This window comes from Chrysochloris asiatica, unplaced genomic scaffold, assembly GCF_000296735.1.
Source record: "Chrysochloris asiatica unplaced genomic scaffold, ChrAsi1.0 scaffold00128, whole genome shotgun sequence".
Lineage (NCBI taxonomy): Eukaryota > Metazoa > Chordata > Mammalia > Afrosoricida > Chrysochloridae > Chrysochloris > Chrysochloris asiatica.
Genome location: NW_006408646.1, coordinates 6,790,014 through 6,799,988, shown reverse-complemented (window position 1 = coordinate 6,799,988; position 9,975 = coordinate 6,790,014).

Below are 9,975 nucleotides of genomic sequence, written 5' to 3'. Positions count from 1 at the left end.
TTATCTTCTAGCTCACTAGTTCTGGCTTCTATGTCTTCAATTCTACTCCTCTGCCCTTTCAGAGTGTTGTCTATTTCTGATATTCTGTTATTGATTGTTTGGACCTCTTTCTGTAGGTTTTGAATCGTTTCCAATGCTGTATCTATCTTATTTGATTGTTCCTATAGCGCTTTCCTGTCTTCTTCCTTATTTTGCTCCACTCCATTGTGTAGTGTTTTGATACATTTTATAATCATTTTTTCTGAATTCCTTCTCCTGCATTTCCAAAGCCTGCTCATCTTCCAGGATGGAATGAAGGTCTCATTCCAGCTTATTTGCATCAGTCACTTGATTTCATTTCTGGACGTGTAGATATGGTCATCTGCTTCTGTTTTTTTGGCATATTCAGGGGTTAACTGTTGCCTTAATACTTAGATGGGTGTGTGTTTTGGTATTTTTTATGCTTTCTGATTGTCTCCAGGTAGATGTGATCAGGAAATTGGCTTCCCCTTTCCCTCTTCTTGTTGAGAAGTTTCAAGATGCCACTGTTGGTCATTTTGATGTAATTTAAGATTTAATTTTTGGCCTGTTTCCTCTTTTGTCTGCTTGTCCCACTCCACAATCCCCATTCAAGCCCTTTTTCTAATTATAAACAGTTCAGGGCTGGCTGCGGCCGTTTGGTTTTAAATGGAAACTGTCTCTTTAAATTTTAAGGAGATCTGTGTGCATGTGTAGTAGAACCCTCTGAGGGTGGGGCTGGGGTGTCCGCTAGCACAGGCGTCCCTATAATTACCTGAATGGAGGTGCGCAGACAGCAAGGTGCCAATGAACAGCTACCAAAAGAAAAGAATATCCACCGTTTTATCTCTGTGGTTATGCCAGGCGTCTATGGCCGCTCCAGTCCTTCCCTTGCTTGGTCTCACGCAGGATGGTGGCTCCTGGAGCAGATGAGTCTTCCGAACTAGAAAACAGTGGATTTCTTGATTCTGCTATAAATCCCCCCGCTGTAAGTCTTCCAACCTTCTAAATATTCCTTTATGTGTGGTTCAGAGTTCTGGGACCATCCCGTGAGTCTGCTTGGTCTGGTATTCTGTGTTGTTGCTGGTGGAGCTCTTCACTACACATCCACCCGATCCGCCATCTTGTTTGTTCTCCTTGTATATATGCTTTTGATTATGTTGAGGAATTTCCTTTCAATTCCTACTTTGTTGAGTGTTTTTATCAAGACTAGATGTTGGATTTTGTCAGGTTCCTTTTCTGCATCAATATGATCATGTGGTTCTTTCCTTTTTCTTATTTATATGATGGATTACATTGTTTTCTGATGTTGAACCATCCTTGCATCCTTTTTATGAAACCCATTTGGTCATGATGTATTATTTTTTTGATGTGCTGTTGGATTCTGTTGGCTAGGATTTTGTTGAGAATTTTTGTGTCTATGTTCATGGGGCATATTGCTCTATAGTTTTCTTTTTTAGTTATGTCCTTTCCTGGTTTTGGTATGAGAGTTATGCTTGCTTCATAAAAAGTATTAGGGAGTTTTCCATCTTCTTCTATGTCCTGGAATAATTTGAGTAGAATTGGTGACAGTTCTTTGAATGTTTGGTAGAACTCACCCGTGAAGCCATCTGGGCCTGGGCTTTTGTTGGTTGGAAGTTTTTTGATGACCTGGTCTGTTTCTTCTTTTGTTATGGGTTCGTTCAAGTTTTGTACTTCAGTCTGAGTAAGTTTAGGGTAGGTCGTGTTTTTCTAGAAATATATGTTGGAGTACAGCTGTTCATAGTATTCTGTTATTATCATTTTGATTTTGTTTGATTCTCTTGTGACTTCACCCATGTGGTTTCTAATGCAATTTATTTGTGTCTTCTCCGTCTTTTCTTTAGTTAGTTTTGCCAGTGGTTTGTCAATTTTATTGATCCTGTCAAAGAACCAGCTTCTTGTCCTGTTGATTCTTTCTATAGTTTTTCGGTTTTCCATCTTGTTTATTTCTGTTCTTATCTTTATTATTTCCTTTCTTTTGGTGACTTTAGGTTCCCTCTGTTGGTCTGCTTCTAATTGTTGAAGATGCTGTGTTAATGTGTTGATTTTGGCTCTTTCTTTTTGGATGTGCGCTTTTATCGCACTAAATTGTCCTCTTTGGACTGCTTTTGCTGTGTCCCAAAGATTTTGGTATGTTGTGTTTTCATTCTTTGTTTCTAGGAACTTTGTGAATTCATGTTTAATTTCTTCTTTTACCCAGTCACTTTTCAGCAGGGTGTTGTTCAGTTTCCATGTATTCGACTTTATTGCTTTGGTCTTCTCATTGTTAATTTCTAGTTTTATAGCATTGTGGTCTGAGAAGGTGCTCTGTAGAATTTTGATGCTTGTGAATTATGGAGGCTTGCTTTGTGACCTAACACATGGTCCATTCTGGAAAATGTTCCATGCGCCCTGGAGGAAGAGTATGTATTGTACTGTTGTTGGATTGAATGCTCCGTATACATCTATGAGGTCAGCTTGGTTGATTGTGTTGTTTAGTTCCTCTGTAGCTTTGTCAGGTTTCTTTCTGGTTGTTCTGTCCCTTTTCAAGAGTGGTGTGTTAAAATCTCCCACTGTAATTGTAGATTTATGTATTTCTTTCTCAATTCCAGTAAAGTTTGCTTCATGTATTTTGGTGCTTTTTCGTTGAGAGTGTATATATTACTATGGTTATGTTGTCTTGCTCATTGACCCCTTGATCTTGAGATAGTGTCCTTCTTTAAATCTCTCATGCTGGTTTTTATCTTAAAGTTTACTTTGTCGGAGATTAGTATTGCTACTCATGATTGTTTATTGTTGCAGTTAGCTTGGTAAATTTTTTTCCATCCTTTAACTTTTAGTCTGTTTTTGTCTTTGTGTGTAAGGTGTGTCTCTTGCAGGCAGCATATTGATGGATCTTGTTTTCTTATCCATTCTGCCACTCTCTCTCTTCACTTGTGCATTCAATCCATTAACATATTCAGTGTAGTTATCGATAAGTATGAATTGATTGTTGTCATGTTACTTTTTGTTTTTTTGTTCTGCATTCCTTCTTGTGTTGGATTTGTGTTTTTTGTGCTGTTTCTTGTCTGTTTCTTTGTAGTTTCCATGTTCTCTTGTTCTGCTTGGGAATTTGTTTTTATGATATGTTGTGAAGTATTAGCTTTCTTTGGGGTTACCTTGTAGTCTACTAACTTTTCTCTGCATTTAAGATACTTCATTGTAACCTGTAATTTACCTGGCATGCTCACCACCTGGGTCTCTGTTGCTATGTTTGTCCCTTCTTTTGACATTGATATACTTTTGGTCTTCAGTTGATCTCCCAGCTCCTTTGAGTTTGTTGTTGTAGCCTTGTTCTGTTCTGGACTCTGCTATCTGTTGACTCTGTTTCAGGTGGTGTTGCCACACCTGTCAATTGCTGTTTGTTGTATGTTCTTGTTGGTTTTCAGTCCACAGAACTCCCTTTGGATGTTTTGAAGTGCTGGGTTGGTTTTGATAAAATCTCTCAGATTCTGTTTATTCTGTAATGTTTTGATCGCACCATTGTATTTGATTGATAGTTTTGCTGGATAGACAATTCTTGGTTGACAGTTTTTTTTCTTGCAGGGCTTTGTATATATCTCCCCTTTTTGTATATATTGCCTTCTTGCCAGCATGGTTTGTTCTGAATAGTCAGAGCTTAATCTAATTTGTTTGCCTTTATAAGTGATATTTCTCTTCTCCCTGGCTGTTTTTAATATTCTTTCCTTGTCTTTGATTTTGGAAAGCTTGATTATTATATGTCTTGGAGACTTTCTTTTTGGGTCTACCCTTCCTGGAGTACGTTCGGCTTCTTGAATGTTTATCTTCTCATCTTTCAAGATGTTAGGGAAATTTTTTTTCTAGAAGCTCTCCAACTATCTCCTCTTTGGACTTCTCTGATTCTTCTTGTTCCAGAATACCAATAATTCTTACATTATTCATCTTCATGTTATCAAGCATGAATCTTAGACACTCTTCAGATTGTTTTATTCTTTTAGCTGCTTGCTCTTCTATCTTGGCAGTATTGAGAGATTTGTCTTCCAGATCGCTAGTTCTGGTTTCCATCTCTTCTAGTCTGCTCCTTTTCCCTTTCAGCATATTGTCCATTTTTGATATCTTATTATTGATCCTCTGGACATCTTTTTGCAGGTTTTGAGTTGTTTCCAATGCTGTGCCAGTCTTATCTGATTGTTCCTTTCTTCTTCCTTATTGTCCTCGACCCCTTTTTGGAGCATTTGAATTTGTTTCCATATCATTCTTCTGAATTCTTTCTCAGGCGTATCCAGAACCCAGTCTTCCTCCTCTATAAAGCCTTTGTCTGTCTCCAGCTCATTTGCATCAGCTACTGTTTTCTGTTTTTGGATGTGTTTCCGTAAGGTTTGTTGCCTCTTATTTGTCATGATTATTATTTTTGTTATTATTATGACCAGGAGATAGGCTTCCCTTATCACTTGTAATGCATAGCAGGTGTTGTTAGGTCTTGTCTCAGTGGTGGAATATTATGGGGTATGCTTATAGCTTGGCTATGGCCACTATTGCTGCCTCTTCTTAGGTGATGTAGGGAGGAAAATCTCCCACCTCCAGGAAAGATGTGTGATCAAAAGGACCAAGAGCAGACGTAATATAAACACAAAGACAGGAATCACCACTTTGTAGCAGAAATGCAGCTGTGATCTACTGTCCCGTGCTACACCATCAGTGTGTGTGCAATTAGAAGCCTCCAGCAGGGGGTGGGGGTGACCCCTCTCTCAGGCCCCTCCTCTAGTTACTACTGTATAGGTGGGCAGATAATATATTGGGGAGTTAATGGGAGAAAGATCATCCACTATTTTTGTCTCTGAAGGTCACTTAGTTATCTGCGTGTGATCAGTGCCGGTCTTGGGATGGTTGAGTCCTGTTCTGTTGGGGTTTTATAGATTGCTTTGAGTTTATCCTGCACAGCGAATTTTGGCAGCATGGCAGCCATGGGTTGCAAGGCCAATAGCTGGAAATTCCAAGCTGCTCCCATGGGAGAAAGGCAAGGTGCCCGACCCTGGCTCATACACACCACCTCAGAACTCTGGTCAAGTTGATTGCGGTAGGAGCCTATTCTGTGTTGCACTAGTGCCGGAAGTTCCAATGTGCAGGTAGATATTAGGGATTAATGGGAGAAAGATCACCCACTATTTTTGTCTCTGAAAATCAGTTATCTGCGTGTGCACAGCGCAAATCTCAGGATGGTTGAGTCCTGTTATGCTGTGGTTTTACAGATTGCTTTGTGTTGATCCTACACAGGCAGGTCAGGCAGCATAGCAGCCGTAGATTGCTAGAACAATAGCTGGAAATTCCAAGCTGCTACCTGGGAGAAAGGCAAGGTGCCCTGCCCCTGGCTCAGAAGCACAGCCTCAGATTTTAGGTATGCAGGTGACGTCATGAGTGGCCACCCAGCTTCTTCTCTCTGTACCATGGGAAAACTGTCCCGCCTGATGTCCGGGCTGAGAAATGAAGTTGGGACAGGGAGAAATGTGTAGTTTCCCTCAGGTCTCTCTCTCTTTTTTTCTTTTTTTGCTGAAAACTCTACTTTCTGAACCGGGCTGGTTTTTGCCCCACCCTCTAAACTCTGCCAGGGCGGGGTAGTCGCCGAGGCAGTCTAGCCTCCAGATTCCTAAAATGCGTATATTTTCCTTAATATCGTGATTTTTTTCACACGCGAGTTCGGGAAACTGACATCCTGGATCTTATGGTAGATCCGGAGCTCTGGAGTTGTTCTATGAGCGCTTCCTTCGTGGGAGCCCCGTCCCCTCATTGGAGTGTACTCTACCTGGTTTTGGAGGCTGCAGCCCCAACCGGAAGTCCTCCGCTGCCTTCCTGCCTGCATGATTTCTGCTGAGAAGTCAGAGCTTACTTAGTCTTACTGGTTTTTCTTTGTTGTTGTTGTTGTCAAGTGCCATGGAGTCGATTCTGACCCATAGCAACCCTGTATAGGGTTTCCAAGGAGCAGCTGGTAAGCTTGAACCGCCGACCTTGCAGATCAAACGGCAGTGCCTCCACTGTCAGGCATGGCTTTTCTTTGTAGGTAACTTTTAATTTTTCCCAAACTGCTTTTAGGATTCTTTCCTTGTCTTTGACTTTGGAAAGCTTGAGTAAGTTATGTTTTGGCATTTTCTTTTGGGATCTATCCTGTTTGGGATTTGCTTATCTTCTTTTCTTTCATGATGTGGGGAAGTGTTCCTTCAACAACTGTTCAACATTTTTTTCTGTGCCTTTTATTGTTTCTTCCTGTTCTGAAATTCTGGTCACCCATAAGTTATTCTTTTTCATAGTGTCCCACATTACTTTTAGGCTTCCTTCATATTTTTTTTTTCATTCATTTTTCTGATTGTTCTTCTAGCATACTAGTATTGAAAGATTTATCGTCAAGCTCAATAATATGGTCTTCCATTGCTTTGACTCTACTCCTTTGCCCTTTCAATGTATTTTCCAATTCTGAAATCTTAGTATTAATCTTCTAGATTTCTAGTTGCAGGTTTTACATTGTTTCAGAATTTGCATTTATTTTGTCTGTTTGTTCTTGTGCTGTTTTCCTGAATTCTTCTAAAGTTTTTTTTTTTTTTTTTTACTGTAATCTCCTTGCTTTCCTCCATTTATAGGTCAGTCTTTTGAAAACCTAATATCATTCTTTTAAATTCTCTTTCAGTTAGTTTCATTACCTTTTCTTCCTTAGAAACATTCTTTAGCTTTGCATTTTTTAGTGTGGCATTCTTTTTTGTTTCTTTGTGTGAGTTAAAATCATTGATCGTCTCTGGGACATTTTGGTGTTTTCATATTTGTATTTAATTAGTGATTACATGTAATAAGTTATTGTTTGTTGATGTGGTCTTAGGCTCTCACTAACTGTCTTCTGAGAATGTAGTTAGAGAATGGAAGTGGCACCACTTTTACCTACCTCTAGTGACCCACTTGAAAAAATTTTGCTTCCTACCCTTCTTGACCTTAGGACTTGTGGGTCTGGAGGTCTTAGTTCCAAAGGGAAACACCTGGAGGCACAATACTGATTCCATTGAACTGGAAGTTAACAATGCCACCTGGTCACTTTGGACTTCTCTTGCATCTGGATCAACAAGCAAAGAAAGGAGTTACTATATTAGCTGGTGTAATTGCTCCTGATTACCAACAGGAAATCTGGTTGATATTACTTAATGGAGGTAGAAAAGAGTATGTCTGGGAATACAGGAGATGACTTAGGACATTTGTTAGTACTACCATTCCATTTGATTAAAGTCAACAGAAAACTGTAACAGTCCAATTCTGAGACGACTGCTAATGGCCCAGACCCTTCAGAAGTGAAGATTTCAGTCACCAATCAGGCAAAGAACTGCAACCAGATGAGGTGTTTGCTGAAGACAGAGGGAATATGGAATAGTTGGTGGAAGAACGTACTTCTAAATATCATCTATGACCATGTGACCAGTTGGCAGAACAAGAACTATAATTGTTATGAGTATTTTTTCTTTGTGTGTGTGCATCAAATATTTTTGTTTTCTTCACTTTTAAAATATCAGATGTATATTTTTAAAGTGCATTTTTGGTTGTACGTGTTAGTTATGTTAGGTACAAATATGACTTTATAACTGTCTTTATTTCAAGATTGCATATGGTTTAAGGAGATTTGTACAGGTGCCAAGTTGTTAAGTGGTGGACTATGATGGTTAAGGTTGTATGTTGATTATCTGGGCCATGATTTTATTTGGCAGTGGTGATGTAGCTTACAGTTATGTAATGATAGAGTCATCCCCCATGATGAGATCTGATCAGATAGAATCGTCTCCATGATCACATCTCCTGTGAGCAGCCAATCAATTGAAAAGTAGTTACCTCAGGGGTGTGACCTGCATCCAGTATATATGGATGTTCTGGAAGAGTTCTCTAGCTTTATTGCTTGATCTAGATCCTTTGTCTGGCTTGTCATTTGACCTCTGGTTCTTTGGACTAGAGCTAGTAGCCTGCCTTAGTGCTTGCTGATCTTGCAGTGTGCCAGCCTCAAAATTTATTAACTTGCAGCCTTCCATGTTACCTGCTAACCTTGGATTCAACAGCCTCTGTACCCAGTAGCCTGCTATCTGATCTGCCAGTCTTGGGTTCACCAGCCCTTGCAGCTTCATGAATCAGGAGATGCCTCGAGTCTGACATCTTATCCACAGACTTGTGACTTGCTAGTCTTTACAACCCCATGACCCATTTGCTTGTGATAAATCTCTCTCTCTTTTTTCTATATATGTTGCTGTTGTTATTAAGTGTCATTGAGTTGGTTCCAGGCTCATAGTAACCCTGTATAGGGTTTCTGAGGCTTTAAATCTTCATAGGAGCAGTAGGCCTCATCTTTCTCTTGCAGAGTGGACTTGAACCATGTACTTAGCGGTTTGTAGCCCAGTATTTAATGTATGGAATCACTGTGCTCCCTTGATATATATATATATATATATATATATATATATTGTTGTTAACCAGTTCCGACTCATAGCGGCCCTGTAAAGGATTTCTAAGGAGCAGCTGGTGAGTCTAAACCACTGACATTGTGGTTCAAACTGACCTTGAGGTTGAGGGCTTATCCTATAGTGCCACATCAGTACACAAGTACACATTTATAAGTTTCAGTAATTTTGTTTCTCTAAAGAACTTAGCCTAAGGATACCATTGTTGCAGCCACTGTGATATCCATCTTATTGAGGGTCTTCCGCTTTTTCGTTGACCCTCTACTTTTTAAGCATAATGGGTCTGGTCTTGCTCAATAACAAGTCCCAAAGTACATGAAGCAAAGCCCCATATTCCTTATTTCTAAAGAGCATTCTGGAATTACTTCCAAGATAGATTTGTTCGTTCTCCTAGTTGTCCATGGTATATTCCATATTCTTTGCCAACACCATAATTCAAATAAATCGATTCTTTTATTTATTTATTTAAGAATTTTATTGTGGATTGAGTGAAAGTTTACAGGGCATATCATCAGTTTTACATTAAAAAAATAATATGCCTTGTTTCATTACATTGATAATAATCCCCTCCATGTACCATCAGTTAACAGTATTTCTCTCTATCCACTTTAGCTTTTTAAAAAACACACAAACAAAAAAAAAAACCACTCAGGTATATATAGTAATTTACATCTCCAGAGGGCACATTCTGCAAGTCTGTTCCTGGCCACCAGCTCTTAGTCCCTGTCTTCTTAGTCCATGAATCTAGAGTCCTCAGTCGCTCCCCCTCTTCATGCCCCATCACTGGCACTGCTGCTTCTCTGGATAAGATCCCGCATTCTGCCTGTGCGTTCCTCTCTTGATGATCATAGGGTCCTCTGTTTCTGGACTGTAAGATTAACCACTCCCCTTTTTTTTGTTACAGAAATACATCGATTCTTTTTTGTTGGCTAGCGTTCACATACATATGAGGTCATTCAAAATGCTATAACTACCTCCTCCTCCCTGCATAGGGTACTGGTTCTACAGGTCTGTGGTGAGTCACAGACACCTGTCTGTTTTCTGCAGGATGGGGTTTGTTAAAGTTTATGAAAACAAGGCCTACCAAGTAAAATTTAGAAGAGGGTAAAACTGATTACTATACTTGGAAATACTTGGTAATGTAGGATAAAAATAAGTACAATAAATAAGAGATGATAGTTCATGTAACTAACATGATAATGTATCATTTGCCAGAAGAGGATATGATAATCTGAGCATGTTATGCTCACAAACTCTCAGGGTATGATGTGAAAGTTGACCTTACAAATTATGCTGTGGCATATTGTATTGACCTGCTCCTGGCTTGCAGGCTTAGGCTTCTTAGTAGGTTTGTCATTGACAAGATCTGTGAAGGCAAAGTAGATATAACTGACTGGAAATTAATGTGGAAAGCCTTGTTGGTCTACTTAGTGCTTTCACCTACTATGCCAAAACCACTGGAAATAAAGTTGTTGGGACTCTAAAGGGAGTTGTGCATTGAGGTTCA